The sequence below is a fragment of the Typopeltis vanoorti genome, chromosome 3 (genome assembly GCF_054136105.1).
Source record: "Typopeltis vanoorti isolate ZY-2024b chromosome 3, IOZ_Tvanoo_1.0, whole genome shotgun sequence".
Lineage (NCBI taxonomy): Eukaryota > Metazoa > Arthropoda > Arachnida > Uropygi > Thelyphonidae > Typopeltis > Typopeltis vanoorti.
In genome coordinates this window covers 172,502,386-172,524,543 of record NC_143551.1, presented here as the reverse complement: position 1 = coordinate 172,524,543, position 22,158 = coordinate 172,502,386, and the positions used below count along the sequence as shown (strand labels likewise).

The window sequence follows — 22,158 nt, the reverse complement described above, 5'->3', positions numbered from 1 at the left end:
TATAAGCCCTGAAGAAGCCGACAGCCCTATAGGCAAAACTTGTTAGCATTACATGTTTATAAATCATGGTCAATTAAAGATCAATATATATTTCATTTTAATTATATGTTTCTATCATGTCATCACTTTTTCTCCTATCAACCAACTTATGCAATCCACACACCCTCAGTCTATCCTCATAGGGAACATTCCACAGACCACTAACCATCTTGGTCGCTCACCTATAAATCCTCTCCACTGCTTCCTCATCCTGAAGAAACCCAGGGGAACCAGACTTCAGCACAGTAATCCAAATGTGGATGTATCAAGGCCTTAAGAACATGAATAACAACTTCCTTATCTGTACATGTTAATGTGTTCTTCAATAGCCACATAATCTTGTGGGCTAATTTAGCAACCTTAGCGATATAGCCTCTAAACTTTAACTCTCTGTCTACTACTGCCCTTAAATCTCTAGCTTCACTATTTCCTGGAGTACAGTGCCATTAATATGATACACAGCTTGTAATCTTTTTATCACAAAATGCATAACTTTACATTTCTCCCCATTAAACTCATACCCATTATATTTTGCCCATACTGATAGCCTATTTAAATCATCCTACAAGCTTTCCACCTTCCCTTGATTAACCATTATTCTACCTAATTTAACATCATCAGCAAAACAACTGAATACTTCCTTTCAGGTTATTTCCTATATCATTTATGTACAAATTTAACAGCAGTGGTCTTAGCACTGAAACTTACAGCACATTACTAGTGACTTGTTTTTTTGCCTCGATTCTGTCCCTCCACATACCACTTTTTGATATCTGTTCGGAAGACACCCTCTTATCCACTTAACCAGTGCCATCCCATTTGTTCTAATTTCCATAACAAAGTTCCATGCAGTATTCTGTCAAATGCCTTTGCAAAGTCGAAGAAAATCATCATGTAGCCATTTCCTTTATCCAACTCAACTGTAACTCCATTATAAAAAGTTAGTAAATTACTAAGGCATGACTAACCCTTCAAAAAGCCATGATGACCCTCATACAGTATCATATTTTATTTACCCATTCTTGAATTCTGTTCTTGACCAATTTTTCTAGTACTTTTACCACCACACCTGAAATACTGATTGGCCGATAATTTGCTCTGCAGTCTTAGAACTACCTTCATGCAAGGGAATTATTTTGTCCTCTTTCCACTTAATTGGAACAGTACCAGAGCTGAGACTTAAATTAAAGAGCGTAGACTGCCAGTTCCCTTGCACATTCTTGCAAAACCCTAGCTGATATCCCATCTAATCCCACAGCTGTATTTATTATTTTTATTATTATAATTATTATTATTCAGGCCTCCATGGAGTCAAAAGACTCATCGTGGGAGGTCCTTCCTAAGAAACAAATTCTATCAAGACTCATCGAGGGGAGGTCCCCCTCCCCAAAAGAAACACAAAGTCTATCATAGCACTCCTTGAACTCATTGACCATTCTCGCTCTCACCACTCCATCAGGCAATGCATTCCATGGTTCAACCACCCTCCATGCAAAGAAACCACTCCTCACCCTCTTGCTCACAGTTTCCTTTCACAACTTACAGGAATGGCCTCTTGTCATCACTCCTTCTCGCTCTTGAATCAAGCGAAAGAACTCCCCAGTGTCAACCCTGTAACCACCTCTCAACAGTTTAAAAGTCACAATCATATCACCTCTCCTTCTTCTATCCACCAAACCCTGCAGTCCACATTCCCTCAGCCAATCCTCATAACCAAAATTGTACAGTCCTGAAATCATCTTTGTTATCTGCCTTTGTACCCTTTCCACTATTAATTTATCCCCTTCAAATCCTGGGGAACAAATCTGAGAACAATAGTCCAAGTGTGGTCTGATCAGGGTCTTATACAATGGAATGATAACTGTTTTATCTCTGCAGGTCAGTGTCCTTCTCATTATTGCAGCAATCCTCTGTGTTACCTTCACCACCTTTGCAATATGTCCCCTAAATTTCAGGTTTCTATCAATGATCAACCCCAGATCTCTTGTCTCCCCTACTTCCTCCAGTATAATTCCTCCCATAGAGTATGCAGTTTCCCATCAATGTTTCCCAAACCTCAAGACCTCACATTTTGCTGCATTAAATCTCAATTTACATTGAGATTCTGCAATATCCTAAGAACCTCTAATTCACCCACCTCTGTTCCCACATCAGTATCTGTCACATATCTTAAAGTTGTAACTTCACTAGGATGATATACCCTTGCAAAGTGGTTGCTCAATAGCTCAACTATTTAATCTGCTTCTGTTTCTTTGTGACCATCACCACACATTAAGGTTAATCTTCCATAGTCAGTCTTCTTCTTACTTGCCACATAATGAAATAACTTTTTGGGAGATTTCGTTTGGCCTGCTTGGTTAAATTCTTCTCATAATCTAATTTTGCCATGTTGGTCACCTTTCTTGCCTGAGCCTTGTATTGTTCATACGTTTGCTGGTCACCTTTTTTATTATATACCCTCCACACAATTTTCTTCTTCTGTAGCTTATGCTTGATGATATTACTCATCCATCTGACTTCTATCTGATTAATTCTCATCACCTTAGATGAACAGCTTAATATTGCTTCCTCTAGATGACCCTTAACTATATTCCATGCACTAGTAACATCCTTATCCTGCAGTATTTTACGCCATGGCACAGATTTAAGCTTCTTCCTAAGCTTGGATTAATCACCTGTCTTGTAGTTCCATATATACATCCCTTCTTGACAGAATATTCATCATGTTTTAATTACTCATTGGTGAAAGTGACTGCATGGTCATTTTCACCAATCAGAAGGAATGTGGTCCCTTGGTTATTATTATTATTACGGGTATCTCCATGGAGTCAGTAGACTCATTGCTGGAGGCCCAAACTAGCAAAACAATATCTGTCATATCTCTTCTTGAATTCATTTATAGACGAAGAGCTCACAACTAAGCCAGGCAATGAATTCTACTCATTCACCACCCTCCAGGCAAAAAACCTTGTTCTGACACCCTTGTTAACCACACTCTTCTTTAATTTCCAGGGATGACCTCTTGTTCTTCCATCACTATCGCACAGCTGAAAGAATTCTTCTGCATCAATCCTATAAAAACCTTTCAGTAATTTAAATGTTTCTATCATATCCCCTCTTCTCCACCTATCAAGCAACCTCTGCAATCCACAAGCTCTCAATCTATCAATGTAGGGAACATTTTTTACATCACTCACCAACTTGGTCACTCTTCTCTGAACCCTCTCCACAGCCTCCTCATCTCCAAGGAATCCAGGTGACCAGACCTGAGCACAGTAATCCAAGTGTGGAAGTATCAATGCTTTATAAAGGGGGAATAATAACCTCTTTATCTCTGGATGTCAGTGTGTTCCTCAACAACCAAGTAATCCTATGTGCAATCTTGAACACCTTGGCAATGTGTCCTCTGAACGTCATCTCCCTATCTACCAACACCCCCTAAGTCCCTAGGGGTGTTGGGAGATAGGGAGATCAATCATCAATCTCTTGGAGTACCCTTCCATCAATGTAGTACACAGCTGGCAATCTTTTAATCCCAAAATGCATGAATTTACACTTTACCACATTGAACTGACATCCATTATCTCTTGCTCATTCTACCAGCTTATTTAAATCACCCTACAAACTTTCAACATTAGCTTGATTTTTTATTGTGCTACCCAACTTTGCATCATCAGCAAACAACTGAATATCTCCCTTTAAGCCATTTCCGATATCATTTATATACAAATTAAACAACAATGGCCCAAGCACAGAGCCCTGAGGCACACCACTGGTCACCTGCTTCATCCTGGACTTGGCTCCTCCATACACCACCTTCTGGTATCTCTCCCTGAGTCATTCTCCTATCCATATCACCAATTCAGTATCCATTCCCATCTGCTCCAATTTGCGTAACAGTGTTCCATGGGGTATCCTGTCAAAGCATTGGCAAAATCCAGAAGTACCACTGTGTAGCCATTTCCTTTGTCCAACTCAGATGTCATTCTGTTATGAAAAGTTAATAGATTGCTAAGGCAGGATCTACCTTTAACAAAACCATGTTGGCCTCTATACAGTATCATATCCACCCATTCTTGAATTTTGTCTTTAACCAACTTTTCCAGTACTTTTACCACTACTCCTGAGATGGTGATGGGTCTGTAATTAAGTAACGTAGTTTTAGAGCCACCCTTATGCAAAGGAACCACTTTGCCTAGCTTCAACTCCCTAGGGACCATACCAGAGTTCAAACTTAAATTAAATATCCAAGTAAGAGGGGTTGACAATTCATTTGCACATTCACGCAACACCCGAGCTGATATTCCATCTAAGCCTACAGCAGTGTTTGCATTTAAATTTTGCAATATATTAAATACCTCTGATTTCTTAGCTTCAATTCTCACATTAGTTATTGCTACAGGTACAGAGATATCCTCACTTGGGTGATAGACTTTTGAAAAGTGATCACTCAGTAACTCGGCTATTACATCTGATTTTGTCACCTCAATACCATCGCACCCATTAAAACTATCCTTCCGAAGTCATTCTTCCTTTTACTTGCCACATAGTGGAAGAACTCTTTGGGATTACCCGTGATCTCTTTGGCTAAGGTCTTCTCATAATCTGATTTAGCTTTTCTTACTATGCTGGTAACCTTCCTAGCTTGAGCCTTGTACTGCTCATGGGTGTACTGATTCTTTCTCCTTGTACTTTCTGCTTGTAAATTCTCCATATCTTATGGATAGCTCTTCTGATTCTATGACCAGGTCTAATACTCTCCCACTTCTAGTGCAGTCCATCACATACTACCTTAAGTAATTATCTCTTAGTAGGTGTATAAATTCCATTTCCTTCCTGCCATGTGATCTTTATTCCTTCCAGTCTGTATCTCTATAGTTGAAGTCCCCACATTATAATCACTCAACCTGTACTCATTTTACTAATTTATCAATGCATATCTTCCAGATCATCTGTGGAACTCCATGGCCTATAGAAACAACCAACTATATATTTTTTCTTACCAGAATTAACACGTTCGCTGCCATGCCCCTCAGGTGTAGTTTGTTACCACACACCAAGAGCTTTCACTCCTTCAAGGTTAGTACTAATAATCTCAAAGCCAGCGGTAATCGAGATATGAGTATATTCGTAGTTGACTTGTGAAGCTCATATACCAACTATGAGTATACTTGTAGTTGGCAGCGAATGTGTTAATCTCACACCAGACTTCTTCAAATGAACAGCTACCCTCCACCTATCTCCTATTCTTTTTGGCTGCAATTCATCTGCTCTCATCAGCAGTACCCCTCCTATCTTCTCTATCTTCCCTGAACATACTAAACTTTCACAAGCTATCCCTGTAACTGCATCATCTGCTGTTAGCCAAGTTTCACTAATTCCTATAACTTTTGGTGAGGTTGCACTAACCTATGCTAAAAACTCCTCCCTCTTGTTTCTTGTTCTTCTGGCATTAGTATATAGAAATTGCAGCCTCCCTCTAGGCCCCTACCCACCTTTACTTTCTGAGTCGACTATCCTATTCAATATTTTTGCTTGAAAGAATGGATTCTTCACTTGGTCATTCTCACGCTCACTTGCTCCCATCCTAATTGCTTAACTTTCCCTGAATTTGCACTTTAGCATGCTCGGTGAACAAAGCCTCTCACCAAAACCATTTAGATGTAGTCCATCAGCATTGTACAAATTCTTCTTTCTGTCAAACACACATCACAGATCCAAAAATCTGACATCATTCCTTCTGCACAATCTATGTATAGACTCATTGGTTATCAATGCCTCCTCCTCAGTTTTTCTCTATCATAGCATGGTAGATGATATACAATCTTCACCTTCTCATGCTGATTCCTTGCACATTATCTTCTTCCTTTGGATTTCTTGTTTAATAAGATTGTATATTCATTTAACTCTCATCCTATTTGTTCTTTGAACACTAGGGGCACAACTAAATACCACATTATATTAGCATCTTTTCAAAGCTTCCCATGCACTGCTGATATTCTCCCCTATTCAGTTACTGATATCATGAGACCAAAGATAGCATTCTCCTAAGTTACTCATAATTTCCAGCTGTTTAGTTCGGCATGTAATCTGTACAGATTGGAACATCCATATAGTTGGCTACTTACTATGTCAGTATGGCATGATCACTATCACAAGCAGGTGGCAAAACAGTCACATCCTTAACTGAGAATGTGACTGTTTTGCCACCTGCTTGTGACACCCTCCGATGTTTTGATCAAATCTAACATTCAAAGGGATGACTGAAAGTACCAATATTAGACAGTAATATATGGTGGAAGGAGGAATCCATTCTCTGCATCATTGTTATAATCTGCTGCGCTGTCCTCACAATTTTTGTAATGTCACATGAAATTTTAGGTTTTCTTCGACATCATCCTATCCCTCATCTCTTGCACCACCTGTAAGATATCCCCAATAAATGTACACTCTGTATCACATCTTTGCTTCCTGAATTATAAAATCTTACACTTTGTAATATTGAACTATTAACCCCTCTCATTTGTTCTTTCACCCACTCTACTGAACTCCTGTTGCAAACACATATCTGATATACTCCTCATAGTTCTCCCCAACTTGTATAACTACAAACACCTGCATATCATCATTCAAACCTTTCTCAACATTAGCAACATACAAGTTAAACAGCAACGATCCCAAAATGCCACCAGTGACTTTCCTCACTGGGATATTGCTATTCCATATAGAACTAGCTAATTACTACCAGATATTCAATCTTCGATCCAGTGCACTATTCTACTCAAACCCCATTCATTCCAATTTAATTAACAGTTTTTCATGTGACACTCTATCAAAGGCCTTTGTGTATACATCTCCCTTGTTATCTATAAATATAACTACAAGTCAATAATAATAATAATGATGATGATGATGATTAAGAATATAAATTAAATTAAACTTTAATAAATATTTTCCGATATTTCGGCAATGTCACATTGCCATTTTGTGGTTTTTGTGGGGCAGAGGCCCATAAAAACCACAAAACCAACCATATGGCTTCGCTACGTTGATGATGTGTTCACTATTTGGCCACATGGCTCTGAAACATTACTCTCCTTCTTAACACACTTAAACAACCAACAGCCCAGAATCAAATTCACTCTGGAAAAAGAGGAAAACAACAGCCTCCCTTTCCTAGACACACTAGTCACCCACCAGCCTAATGGATCCTTGGTTTTCTCAGTTTACAGAAAACCCAACCATACAGGCAGATACATTCACCAACAATCCCCCCCCCCCTCACAACAATATGGAGTAGTGAAAACACTATACAACAGGACTAAACTAATCTGTTCAAAGGACTTGGCCCTAAACACTGAACTAAATCACATCCTCAACACTTTCTCAGCCAATGGCTACCCCCCAAAAAAATCCAAAAAATATTAGAACCTACAAACCACAGATCCCCTCCCTCCTCCCACAACAAGGATTACTCTAAATCCATCACCATTCCCTACATCCGAGGCATCTCGGAAAAGATTACCAAAATCTTAAAAAAACATGACCTAACCTCCTGTTACAAACCTTACAGAAAATTGGCATCCCTTATCTGCTCCACTAAAGACCAACCACTTCCCCTAGACCTACCTGGTGTTTACCAGGTCCCTTGCAGTTGTAAACTGTCTTACTTTGGTCAAACAGGCAGGACAGCAAATATCAGAATTTCGGAACACAAGGACTACATCCGTTTTCACAAATACAGTCATTCTGGACTTGCGGACCATGCTCTGGATACACGCCACAGAATACGGTGGAAGAAAGCTACAGTGATACACCGTAGCAAATAAAAATTTGAAAGATTCTTTATGGAATCAGCCTCAGCCCTGAGAAATTCTCCAAACCTCAACAAATTTGGGTGTATGTGACTGCCCCAAATTTGGGAGGCCTACATCTGCAGACCTTCAGCCCAACGGCCAAGAACACCTACTTAGCCCGCTAGAAGGCACCATCAGGACTGTTAGGAGAACAATAGCTTCATCTTTTCATTCCCAGTTTCTGTGTTGCAGTGCCTACGTGCACGAAACTTTTTTGTAAGTTCCTTTAGAAAATGGCAATGTGACATTGCCGAAATATCGGAAAATATTTATTAAAGTTTAATTTAATTTATATTCTTAACTACGTTGTTCTATTCCTTAAGTGTTTTAATAATGCATAACCAACGTATAAGCCTGTCTACGAGGATGATGATGATGATGATGATGATGATTCATTTCGTATGGTGATTCAACAACCGTGAGCCCTTTTTAAGGGGAGGTACGGCACCACCTCAGTTCCCCCTATTTTTATCTAGCCTCAGGACCGGCATAGCTGACAATTCAGACCTATGAGCGATTGTCTTAAATATTCCTGATTGTATCCCTGTGTGTTCCCGGGGGCAGTTTGTCTGCTTGCGGGATGAAAAACCCCAGATAAACTGGAGGAAAAACCCTGCTGTCCACACCCAAGACCCAACTAACTTGGCTATGGCTGAGAAAGATCCTTAAGCTGTTCATATCATTGACAGAAATCAAACCTAGGACACTTCTTCCCCAAGCATACAGTTGTGAAGGACACGATGATGATGCTAAAACATGGCATTCTTTTAGCAAATTCATGCTGTCCAGCAACAAAATGCTGCTCTTGGCAATCCAATTCAAAATATTAGTCCTCACTAACCATTTTAATAGACTAGCCTATATGCCAGACAGGTTGACCTATAATTTGATGCCTTAGTCTTATCATCTGTGTTAGGAAGTGGAGCAATTTTGCTTTCCACTCCTTCGGAACTTGGTGCAATCTAAGACTCATGTTAAAAAGGATATATCTAACTTGATGGAACATCTCAAAGCATATAGTGATAGATTATCAAGCCATGCAGCCTTATTAAGATCACGTTTATTATTATTATTATTATTAAACAAGACGTCATGGAGTCAAAGACTCATCTGGGAGGTTCTTTTATCTCACACACATCTCATCATACCGTGTCTTAAACACATTCAAACTCCTTGCAGACACCACAATCTCAGGCAAGGCATTCCAATCACTCACAACTCTGCACGAAAAAACCTGCCTCTCACTCCCCTACTCACACCCTCTTTATACAGTTTCCAGGGATGACCTCTGGTTCAACCCTGATCTCCCACTATTCTCTGTAGAACTTCTCCACCATTGATCGTATAACAACCCCTTACCAACTTATAGGTCTCTATCATATCTCCCCCCTTTTCCTTCTCTCCACTAGACTCTGCAAATTACATCTTTTCAATCTTTCCTCATACTCGACATTCCAGAGGCCAGAAACTACTTTAGTCAGTCACCTTTGGACCCTTTCCAACATCTCTTCATCCTTCTGAAAACTCGGTGACCAAATCTGGGCACAATAGTCCATGTGTGGCCTAATCAAAGCCTTATACAATGGAACAAGAATCTCTCTACTTCTACACGTCAGTGTCCTCCACATCATTCCCAGAAGCCTTTGTGTTGTTTTCACAATTTTGGTGATGTGTCCCCTAAATTTTAGATCCTTATCCACTATCACCCCCATATCTCTTATTTTCTCTACTTCCAACAATACATTTTCACCAAGTATAAATTCTACCCCCCATCTTTGTTTTCCAAATTTCAAAACCTTACATTTTGCAATATTGAACTCACATCCCCATTTGCTTGCCCAATCACTCAATTTATTCAAGTCTTCTTGCAAGGCCACGACATCTTCACTACTCTTTATGGTTCGTCCCAACTTTGAATCATCTGCAAACAACTGAATAACTCCATCCAAATCTTTGCCAATATCATTAATATACAAGTTAAATAGTAATGGCCCCAAAACAGACCCCTGAGGCACTCCACTAGTGACTTTTCTTTTCCTGGATATTGCACCCCCCATACACAAATTGTTCATACCTATCAGATAGCCAGTCTCCAATCCAATGCACTAATCTAATATCCAACCGCATCTGCTCTAGTTTGACTGTTAACTTATCATGAGGTACTCTATCAAAAGCTTTTGCGAAATCCAAGTATATTACTGTGTATCCTTCTCCTCTGTCCAAGGAAGCAGTCACTTTATTGTAATAAGTAAGAACATTACTAAAACATGACCTCCCTTTAGCAAATCCATGCTGTCCATCAAAGATTATACCATTGTTATCAACCCAACTCTGGATCCTAGTTCTCACAAGCTTCTCCAACAACTTAACCACAATACCTGACACAGAGATAGGCCTATAGTCTGATGCTTGAGTTCGATCACCTCCTTTATGAAGTGGCACAATTTTGCCCTCCTTCCACTCCTTAGGAACTTGACCAAGTGCAAGACTCGTATTAAAAAAATATGTCAACTCTCTGGCACATTCCTTCAGAATATGCAGTGGTATATTATCAAGTCCCACAGCCTTATTTACATCTAGTTTACTTAACTCCCCAAACATCTCTTGCTCACTTACAGTCAGTCTCTCCTCCCCATCATCAACTGCTCTCAATCTCTCTATGAAGTCAATTCACAAGATTGAAAGATCTTTATGAACTGCTCATTAAGTATCTCCACCACACATTCTGCAACAGCTGTCTTTATACCATTTCCTCCAATCAATGTCATTCTTCCATAATCATTCTTTCTTTTGCTGGCTACATATCGAAAGAACTCCCTAGGATTCTTTTTGGCTTCATTAACTAACTGCTGTTCATACCTCTCTTTAGCTACTCTCACCAACCAAGTCACCCTCCTTGCCTGGTCTTTTGTAGACCTCATGAAATTGTTTACTTCCACTTCTCTTATACTGCCTCCACAATGCCCTTTTTCTCTGTATCGCATGCTTAATCACTTTATTCATCCATCTGACACCTACCTTATTTAACCTTCTCACCCATGGTATACATTTAGACACTGCATCTACTAAATAGTTTTTGAAAATCCCCCAAGCTGCATTGATCTCTTTTAAAGCTAACTCCTCATTCCATGCTACACCTGCAAGCTGTCTCCTGAGCTCTTCATAATTACCCCCCTTGTAGTTCCATATATACCCTTTTTTCACAGGGGTCCTTGCACTGCTGGCAACAGCCTAGGTAACCAATTCATGGTCACTTTCACCAATTGGTGGATGATTTGACACCTCATTGATAATTACATCCTCCGATAAGATGACCAAATCCAAGACCCTTAATCCTCGTGTGGCCTCTGTTACATACTGTCTGAGGTAGTTATCCCTCAAAAACTCAAGAAACTCATTTTCTTTACTTCCGGTTACTATCTCTTCATTCCAGTCTATATTTTCCATAATTAAAATCACCCATAATGATCACCCTTTTCTTATTTGCTTGGCTTATTTGACTATACATTTCACTATCACCACCATCCACATTACCAGGTCTATAACAACATCCCACCAAGTATTTGATTCTATTCACCTCTATCTCACACCATACTGCCTCAAAACCACTGGCCCTATTTCCCTCTTGCATCTCTACCTTGTATGGACATAACTATTTCTCTATGATCAATAGCATTCCCCCTCCCTTTTACCCTTTCTATCCTCATGAAACACATTATACCCTTCCATCTCTATTCCTGTCAGGATGTCGTCCTCATCTAGCCATGTCTCACTTATTCCGACAATCTACTGGTGCACAGATTAGTGCAACCATTTTATCCGCCTTGTTTCTTATACTTCTAGCATTGGTATACAAACACAACAACTCATTTCTGGATCTACAGCTAGTTGCACTGATACCACTCACTCGATGTGATCTCTCCATGCTGGACTGGGGCCATTTCCCTTTCTGCTTCTTCATTTTAGAACCCTTTGCAATTTCATCTGTTTCCTCTTGATTCCTGGTCATCCCATTACTTTCCTGCCTACACATGCTCTCACTTCCTCTTGGAGCATTCACCTTTCTCATGCCATGTACCCCTGTCCACCCTGAGCCTCCCCATTTCCTTGCTTCTCTTGCACACCCATTCTCTCATTTTCTATACTCATACCACTCACAGCCTCATTCATATCCACTTCTTCAATCTCTCCTGTCTTACTCTCCTCCTCTTCCACATCACTCCCCTCTCGATCTGATTCATTCTCTCTTTTCACTTCTCTATTTTCCAGCAACAATCTCTCCAAGTGACTCATCCCATAACCACTCAAATGCAATCCATCGCTCCCATACAGCTCGCTTCGTCCCTCAAACTCATTCCGCACATTAACAAACTGTACTCCCATCTCCTCACACATTTCAGCCAGAATATCATTCATAATCCTTGCTCTCTGCCTCATTTCACCACAATCATACCTAGGCAACACACTGACTATCCTTCCTGTCACACTATTCTCTTTTATCTTTCCTAGCAGTCTACTGACATTCATTTTGACATGCTCTTTGTTCTCTCTCTCAAATCATTTGTACCAATTAATACATTTAACTCTTTTGCTCGCTCCCACCTCATATTCAATGCCTCAATCACTCTACTCATTTTATCACCTGGAAAACAACCTTGTGCATTTTACCCTCTAGCACACCTTTAATAATGTAGTCGCCACAACGCCATTCGCTCATCTTTCGTTAACTCTTTCATGCCATCATGATTTATTTTAATAGTTTTGACCTGAATTCTCTTAATTTCATTCCACATCCATTTCATTTCTTGCTTCATCCAATCCAATTTACCTTCTGAACCTTGCGACACATTCTCTTTATCATTAAATCTTTCTAACTTTCTGACTCTCGACCCCCCCCCCCTTCTTCTCACTTTCCCTCTCATTCTTCCTTCTTTGTTTCCATACTTTTGGTCCAACATACGTCCAACATTTACTCAATTTTTCCTGACTGAGTAAACTTGATACTCCTCACTCACCATCATTGCCCACTCCTCCATTCCTCATGCAAATAAAACTTCTAATATGAATGTTACATTACTCAATGCTGGCCTGGTTGACTGAATGGTTAGCATATCCGCTCTCCAGCCTTTTGGCTGGAGAGCGGATAAGCGGAAGTTGCATAAGCGAGTGGTAAGGAAAGGAGTAAAGACTAGATGTTTTGCTTGAAAACTGATCAATGAGCAGCATAGGATGCCAGAGGAAGTTGTGAGTACTTTGCATGAATGACTTTTATGATGCTCACTGTGCCACCTACAGACTGTGTGAGCCAATCTCGATGTACCTCTGTATCTCTTCTATATTATCTTAATAAAGCCAAAATAATCAACATATATAAGTATCGCTAATCATTAATTTGTTAATAAATTAATATATAATTTGTTACTTTATCATAAAATGCAAGTAAATTGCTAAAGGACCTCATAGTCACACACATTGACAATTACAGATAATTCTGTGCCTTTCAACCCATTCCCATATTCAGGGCAGCTCTAAAATTTTTGCCGCCCCATGCAATCCATTACTTGCCACCCCAGCACCAACCTCAAATTATCTTTTGGAATTTTGAAAACCATTATGTTCAACATTAGTTTCATGACTATTAATTTTAAATATAGTACCATTAATAATAATGCACTGATAAAGTTAAAATACTGCATATTCATAAAATAAACCACCGACTTCATCAACTGACAATTAAATGAAATGTAGTTATAATTTATTACTTACATATATGGAATGATCTTCACTTGTACAATGGTGAACTGTTGAGTTACACTTAACTATAGAATGTACACGTTATAGTTTTAGCACTATTTTCACATTATTTTAAATAGAATTTATATTGGTTTTAGTATCTATTGATTAAAAATACACTTTTCTTGCTTTCATATTTGCAAAATCAGAAATTAGGTTTGCATAGTCTAATTTCAGACCGATTTCATGTTCAATTGAAATCATGGCAAGTCCTTCCAATCTAGTTTCTGCCATTGTTGAGCATAAGTAAGTTTTAATAAGATTCAATTTTGAGAAACTACACTCACCACTTGCAACCATCACAGGCAATGTCAGTAATATTCTTTGAGCGACATATTGGCGGCGTATTTTCTGGTACTAATTTGGACATTACTTTCAGTTCATCACATAGCTCAATTGCATCGATGTCTCTATTTTCTTCATGTGTTAAAACGGCTTCTGGGTTTTTACAATTATCTAAGAGCTCATTTGTTATCTCAGATTTTAATTTAGAGATGTTATTTAAAATGAAAAATATGAACTGTGATGTTCCAATTGCTCGAACCTTTCTTCAATAATTTTAGTTGCAACATCAATAATACAAAAGAAAAACTCAACTTTGAATTTTGTTTTGGGATCTAAAATAGGTTCATCTCTTGATTTTTCTGCTGATGCAATCTGGTAGTTTTGAATGTTGGTTTCAAATCAGCATCAGCTTCGACTTTCTCAGCTAATGTTGTAGCATTGACAAGAAAATTTTGAAATGATTTATCATTTCTGAGATTTCTAACACTTTTGAGAACATTACCCAATGTTGTTATGGCACTAGACAATTCCATCTTTATGCTTTGCAGCAGTTTACTTGCAACATTAATTTCATTTAAAACATAGTGCCATATAACCAGACAACATAAAATTTAAAGTCTCTAAGTTTTAGAGCAAGGGTTTCAGCTTCGCGTCTCGCCATTTCTCTACTGACTCATCATCAGCAATTTCTATCAGTGCATAATAAAACTCCTCAATATAGTATCTTAACACGTTCGCTGCCAACTACGAGTATACTCGTAGTGGGTAAACCTGCTTCACAAGCCAGCTACGAGTATACTCGTATGACACTTACCGCCAGGAATGAGATTATTGTAGTGACCTTGAAGAAGTGAAAATGCTTGGCTTGTGGGGCTAGCATCAAAACTGTGTATTCTCATAGACCGTATATGCTCTGTACAAGCCAACTACGAGTATACTCGTAGGACGTTTACCTCCAGTAACGAGATTATCATACTGACCTTGAAGAAGGAAGTAAACCTGCTCGCGTAGGGGAACAGACCATGTAAAAGTAGCGTGGCAGCGAACGTGTTAAAGTCCGAATAGCATCGATTCTAGATTCCCACCGAGTTGTACTTAATGGCTTGGCATTAAGGTTGTAATATGTGTCTTAAGGATTCCCCAATGCAGCGTTGACACTGAGAAAAACACATACAATTTCTGAACCGTTTCAAAAAATGATATCCCTTCTCTAGATGACATTGCGGCATCATTGACCACCAAGTTGAGAGAATGAGAACAGCAAGGGATATAAAAAGCTCTTGGGTTCAAGTCCCTAATGCGTTGTTGAACTCCTGAATGCTTTCCTTTAATGTTTAATCCATTGTCATAACCCTGGCCACAAATGTTTGCAATTGAATGTTCATGTCTGATCATTTTCTTGCGATACATTCAGTTAACGCTAAGCCTGTAGCAGCTTCTATAGGAATGAAACCAAGAAAATGCTCATGAATGTTGATATCAGTTGGATCCGTATTAACAAATCTTACAATAAGTGTTAATTGTTCAATGTGGCTTACATCGGGAGTACAGTCTGAAACTATGCTGTAATATTTAGCTTTCTCAATCATAGAAATTATTTGTTTTTTTATGGTTCCAGAGAGGAGAGCAATCAATTCGTTTTGAATATTTTTCCCCAAGATAATGTTGGGCCAAACCACAAGCTACTCTCATTAAATGTTCAGACATAGCACTGTCAAATCTGGCAATCAGTTCAACAAGCTGTAAAAAATTTCCATTGTTAGGTTCATATAAATTATCAGATGTTCCACGAAATGGTAAGCATCGTTGGCCCAAGAACTGGGCAACAGCAATTAGGCATACTATTATGCTCCTCCAGTTCCGAATTTCTGAATTTAATAACTTTTGTTGTATTGAATCAATTGTCTATTCTAATTTAAGCCTGGACGATAATTCAATCCACTTTTTATGGGACTCCAAATGGTTTTTAGATTTCTCATGTTCATTAAGATACACATACAAATGAACAAAATCATTATACCCATCAGTAGTGAATGACATTATATTACAGGAAAACAACTTACAGCAAAAACAAAATACAGAATCTTTTTCTTTTGAATACACTAACCATGATCGATTAATATGTTTTCCATTGCATAGTTCCATGGTGTAAAAATTTAATAAAAATTTCCTACCATTAGAGCTGTGCGGAAAAATGAAATCACTGTTTGGTTTCTCCGGTGGGCCCTTTTTTACGATTTCCAGTCTTTCGGCATTGCTTAAAGAAGGATTTCATTTAGCTGGGTCAGTGTACCTATCAAGTTCATCACTTAAATCTCTAGATTCGGAAATTGTCATATCAGTCTCATTTTCAAGATTCCTTGCAATGTCTATGTTACTGGGATCCAAGTCAGAAGTACTTGACATGAACTCAGAATCATTGGTTTTGGTACATTTACTTATATTCTCCTACCCGACATCAGTTGATTCAGTTTTTACATATTTAAGTAGAGTCCAGCTATGTTTTTGAATATCATGTTCTTTTTCCAGTTTCAGTTTGCGATTTTCTGCAACTGATAGTTTTTTCTTTTATCGGACATTGTAATCTATTTGAATATTAAAATATTATTAGTAGTATGGTATTATTTAGTAATTAATGGAGGTTGAAACATTGTACTAACTACTAATTTACATAAAACTCTAAAACAAACTTATCACTGTAACAGTCATTAACACTGAGCAAAACCAACTTTCCTTAATACACACTCAAAAACAGCTGAAACGTTCGGTAGATTACAGTATCAACGGCCGTTACTCAAAGAGAAGGACTAGTGGAAACTTCAATTACTTCGTATATGACTCATTTTACACGTCTTGCCTTAGGCAGTAATTCATATAATCGGATTAAGTTCCAAGTTCCCGTGTTTAGTTCACATGGTATGCATACAATACTAAGAATTAGCATGATTAATACAACTAACAACTACAAGTTTTTACAAATATATTACAATATATTATACAAAATAGTGGCACACAACAGTAGGTAATATTTTAACATTTATACTGATGAACAAAATTGGCCTTGGAAATGGCAGATTATGTTAAACTCTGAATGAGACACTATTATATTATAATTCTTCTCATTCAGAATTTAACACAGTGGGAAATTACGTTCATAGTAAGTTAACAAGCACAAGATGGAAATATAATATCGCATAATGAACTTTTAAATGCAGTTTCATTGCAGACTCCATTGTTGCATATGCAAGGAATACAGAGGAGAGCCAAGAGGGAAAGGGAAAGAGAGCAAGTGAAGAATGACTCACATAGCTTCGATTACCAAAGAGCATTACGCGAGTATCACTGGTCGACGGATTGTCGGAAATAGAAACAGTGTCACGGACATAATAAGTCACTAGTCAACTTATTATAAAAACTGTGATCTTATGCAGTATTATTATTATTATTATTTATTCCACATCTTCATTTTATTCGCTTTGGCAAAAATTGCCACATGGTGCAAATGCACACGTTGCACCGTCGGTAGAGCCAGACCTGCCCATATTATACACATATTATCTATAACTGCAGATATATAGAGTGGTCTACTTCTGTCCTAGTACTGAGAACATCTGTCCTAGTACATCCTTGTTCACTATTTTGCTCTCTTATCAATTAAATAACCAGGGTGAAGACCACAGCCAACTCTTTTGGTGAAATGTCATTCATTCTCACAACCTTATAAACAACTAGCCTGCTCTACATATTATTATTATTATTACCCAAGACTTCATAGAGTCAAAGATTCATCTGGGAGGTCCTTTTATCACACACACACACACACATCTCATCATACCGTGTCTTAAACACACTCAAACTCCTTGCAGACACCACACTCTCAGGCAAGGCATTCCAATCATTCACAACTCTGCACAAAAAAAACCTGCCTCTCACTCCCCTACTCACACCCACTTTATACAGTTTCCAGGGATGACGTCTAGTTCTCCCCTGATCTCCCACTATTCTCTGTAGAACTTTTCCACCATTAATCTTATAACAGTCCCTTACCAACTTGTAGGTCTCTATCATATCTCCTCTCTTCCTTCTCTCCACCAGACTCTGCAAATTACATCTTCTCAATCTTTCCTCATGCTCAACATTCCAGAGGTCAGAAACTACCTTAGTCAGTCACCTTTGAACCCTTTCCAATATCTATTCATCCTTCTGAAAACCCGGTGACCAAATCTGGGCACAATGGTCCATGTGTGGCCTAATCAAAGCCTTATACAGTGGAACAAGAGTCTCCCTACTTCTACACATCAGTGTCCTACGCATCATTCCCAGAAGCCTTTGTGTTGTCTTCACAATTTTGGCGATGTGTCCCCTAAATTTTAGATCCATATCCACTATCACCCCAAGATCTCTTATTTCCTCTACCTCCAACAATATATTCTTGCCAAGCATAAATTCTGCATCCTATCTTTGTTTTCTAAATTTTAAAACATTACCTTTTGCAACATTGAACTCACACCCCCATTTGCTTACCCAATCACTCAATTCATTCAAGTCTTCTTGCAAGGCCACAACATCTTCACTATTCTTTATGGTTCGTCCCAACTTTGCATCATCTGCAAACAACTGAGTACCTCCATCCAAATCTTTGCCAATATCATTAATATACAAGTTAAATAGTAATGGCCCTAAAACAGACCCCATGAGGCACTCCACTAGTGACTTTCCTTTTCCTGGATATTGCACCCCAATACACAACTTGTTGATACTTATCAGATAGCCAGTCTCCAATCCAATGCACTAATCTAATATCCAACCCCATCTGCTCTAGTTTGACTGTCAACTTATCATGAGGTACTCTATCAAATGCTTTTGCGAAATCCAAGTATATTACTGTGTATCCTTCTCCTCTGTCCAAGGAAGCAGTCACTTTATTGTAATAAGTAAGAACATTACTAAACCATGACCTCCCTTTAGCAAATCCATGCTGTCCATCAAAGATTATACCATTGTTGTCAACCCAACTCTGGATCCTATTTCTCACAAGCTTCTCCAACAACTTAACCACAACACCTGACACACAGATAGGCCTATAGTTTGATGCTCGAGTTCAATCATCTCCTTTATGAAGTGGCATAATCTTGCCCTCCTTCCCCTCCTTAGGAACATGACCAAGTGCAAGACTCGTATTTCAAAAATATGTCAAGGCAGGTGTCAACTCTCTGCCACAATCCTTCAGAATACGTGGTGATATATTATCAAGTCCCACAGCCTTATATACATCTAGTTTACTTAACTCCCCATACACTTCTTTCGCACTTACAATCAGTCTTTCCTCCCCATCATCAAATGCTCTCAATCTCTCCATGAAGTTTACATTCACAAGATTGAAAGATCTTTATGAAATACTCATTAAGTATCTCCACCACACATTCTGCAACAGCCGTTTTTATACCATTTCCTCCAATCAATGGCATCCTTCCATAATCATTCTTTCTTTAAATGCTGACTACGTATCGAAAGAACTCCCTAGGATTTATTATTTTTTGCTTCATTAGCTAACTGCTGTTCATACCTCTCTCTTTAGCTACTCTCACCAACCAAGTCATCCTCCTTGCCTGGTCTTTGTAGACCTCATGAAATTGGTTACTTCCACTTCTCTTATGCAGCCTCCACAATGCCCTTTTTCTCTGTATCGCATGCTTAATCTCTTTATTCATCCATCTCACACCTACCTCATTTAACCTTCTCACCCTTGGAATACATTTAGACATTGCATCTACTAGATAGTTTTTGAAAATCCTCAAAGCTGCATTGATCTCTTTTCCAGCTAATTCCTCATTCCATGGTACACCTGCAAGCTGTCTCCTAACCTCTTCATAATCACCCCCCCCCTTGTAGTTCCACATATACCCTTTTCTCACGGAGGTCCTTGCACTGCTGGCAACCACCCAGGTAATCACCTCATGGTCACTTTCACCAACTGGTGGATGATTTCACACCTCATTTATAATTACATTCTCTGATGCGATGCCCAAATCCAAGACCCTTAATCCTCATGTGCCCTCTGTTACATACTGTCTGAGGTAGTTATCCCTCAAAATCTCAAGAAACTCATTTTCATTACTTCCAGTTGCTATCTCTTCATTCCAGTCCATATTGACGTAATGAAAATCACCCATAATGATCACCCTTTTCTTATTTGCTTGGCTAATTTGACCATACATTTCACTATCACCACCATCCACGTTACCAGGTCTATAATAACAACTCACCAAGTATTTGATTCTATTCACCTCTATCTCACACCATACCGCCTCAAAACCACTGGCCCTATTTCCCTCTTGCATCTCTACCTTGTATGGACATAACTGTTTCTCTATTGTCAATAGCACTTCCCCTCCCTTTTTACCCCTTCTATCCTCACGAAACATATCATACCCTTCCATCTCTATTCCTCTCAGGCTGTCGTCCTCATCTAACCATATCTCACTTATTCCAACAATCTTTGGGTGAACAGACGCAATTACTGCAACCATTTCATCCACCTTATTTCTTATACTTCTAGCATTGGTATACAAACACAACAGCTCATTTCTGGATCTACAGGTAGTCCACTGATACCACTCACTCGATTTGATCTCTCCATGCTGGACTGGGGCCATTTCCCTTTCTGCTTCTTCATTTTAGAACCCTTTTCAATTCCATCTGTTTTTCCTCTCGATTCCTGGTCATCCCATTTCTTTCCTGCCTACTCATGCTCTCACTTCCTCTTGGAGCATTCACCTTTCTCATGCCATGTACCCCTGTCCACCCTGAGCCTCCCCATTTCCTTGCTTCTCTTGCACACCCATTCTCTCATTTTCTATACTCATACCACTCACAGCCTCATTCATATCCACTTCTTCAATTTCTCCTGTCTTACTCTCCTCCTCTTCCACATCACTTCCCTCTCGATTTGATTCATTCTCTCTATTCACTTCTCTACCTTCCAGCAGCAGTCTCTCCAAGCAACTCACACCATAACCACTCAAATGCAGTCCATCACTCCCATACAGCTAACTTTGTCCCTCAAACTCATTCCACACATTAACCATTAACAAACTGTACTCCCATCTCCTCACACATTTCAGCCAGAATATCATTCATAATCCTTGCTCTCTGCCTCATTTCACCACAATCATACCTAGGCAACACACTGACTACCCTTCCTGTCACACTATTCTCTTTTATCTTTCCATGCAGCCTCCTGATATTCATTCTGACATGCTCTTTGTTGTCTCTCAAATCATTTGTACCAATTAATACTATTAACTCTTTTGCCACTCTCACCTCACTTTCGTCCCTTTTAACATCCATTACGGTTTTCAAATCGTTCTTTTTCTTTTTTCCTGATGTTTTAACATTTTTTCACCTCTTTTCTCACCATCCTTCTCTTTCAAAGGTGTCACTCACGACAGAATCGTTACTAACACTTTCTGTCATCAATTTAATATTTGCATTCATCAGTTCCTCATTCATGTCACACTTCGCACACACCCTTCTTCCATCTGCACCGAAGGAATACATGTAACAGACCTCACACTTAACAAAACGACTGAAATCTAAATTAAAATCATGGAATGACAATGCCGCCGCCATTTTTTTTTCTCCCTGCAGGTTACTAGGTCTAATAATAATGAATTTGTAATTAAATTTAGGCAAGAAAAAATCCCCCACACTAATAATACCAGTAGCGCATAACGCATACAGCCACTCTTAGTCAAACAATTACGCATATATACTTAATTATTCCTAGAATGAGGTTATCTCATTACCTCAACTACTTCAAACAACATAGCTAACCTAACCTAACCTGATATCACCCACCTAAGGTTCCTTCATTTCTAATCATTCAGAATTTAATTCAGATAGTTCAACTTATTAACAGTTGAGCTATTTCTATTACAGCTGTCACACGCTTACTATTTGCATTTAGCAAATTTATTTTCTTCACATTCATGCTTCCTTTTTACTTTCCACTCAATGATACAGCTTCTTGAGAATTTCTTTAGCTTGCATGGCTACCTGCTTCTTGTAATCTCATTTTGCTTTCCAAACCATAACTCTCATTCCCTTTCTAATCTTTGCTTTTGAAATAAATAAATTCATATCAATATTCTTGTAAATAATCATAATCTTGTAATATACCAAG

At 38.7% G+C, this 22,158-nt stretch overlaps 1 protein-coding gene across 5 annotated transcripts in view; it reads right to left on the bottom strand.

Moving 5' to 3' along the window:
- The window catches only part of LOC150108743 (twitchin-like), a 2,666,638-nt gene that overhangs the window by 1,299,702 nt on the left and 1,344,778 nt on the right, over positions 1-22,158 (bottom strand). The gene's annotated exons all lie outside the window — the stretch shown is intronic.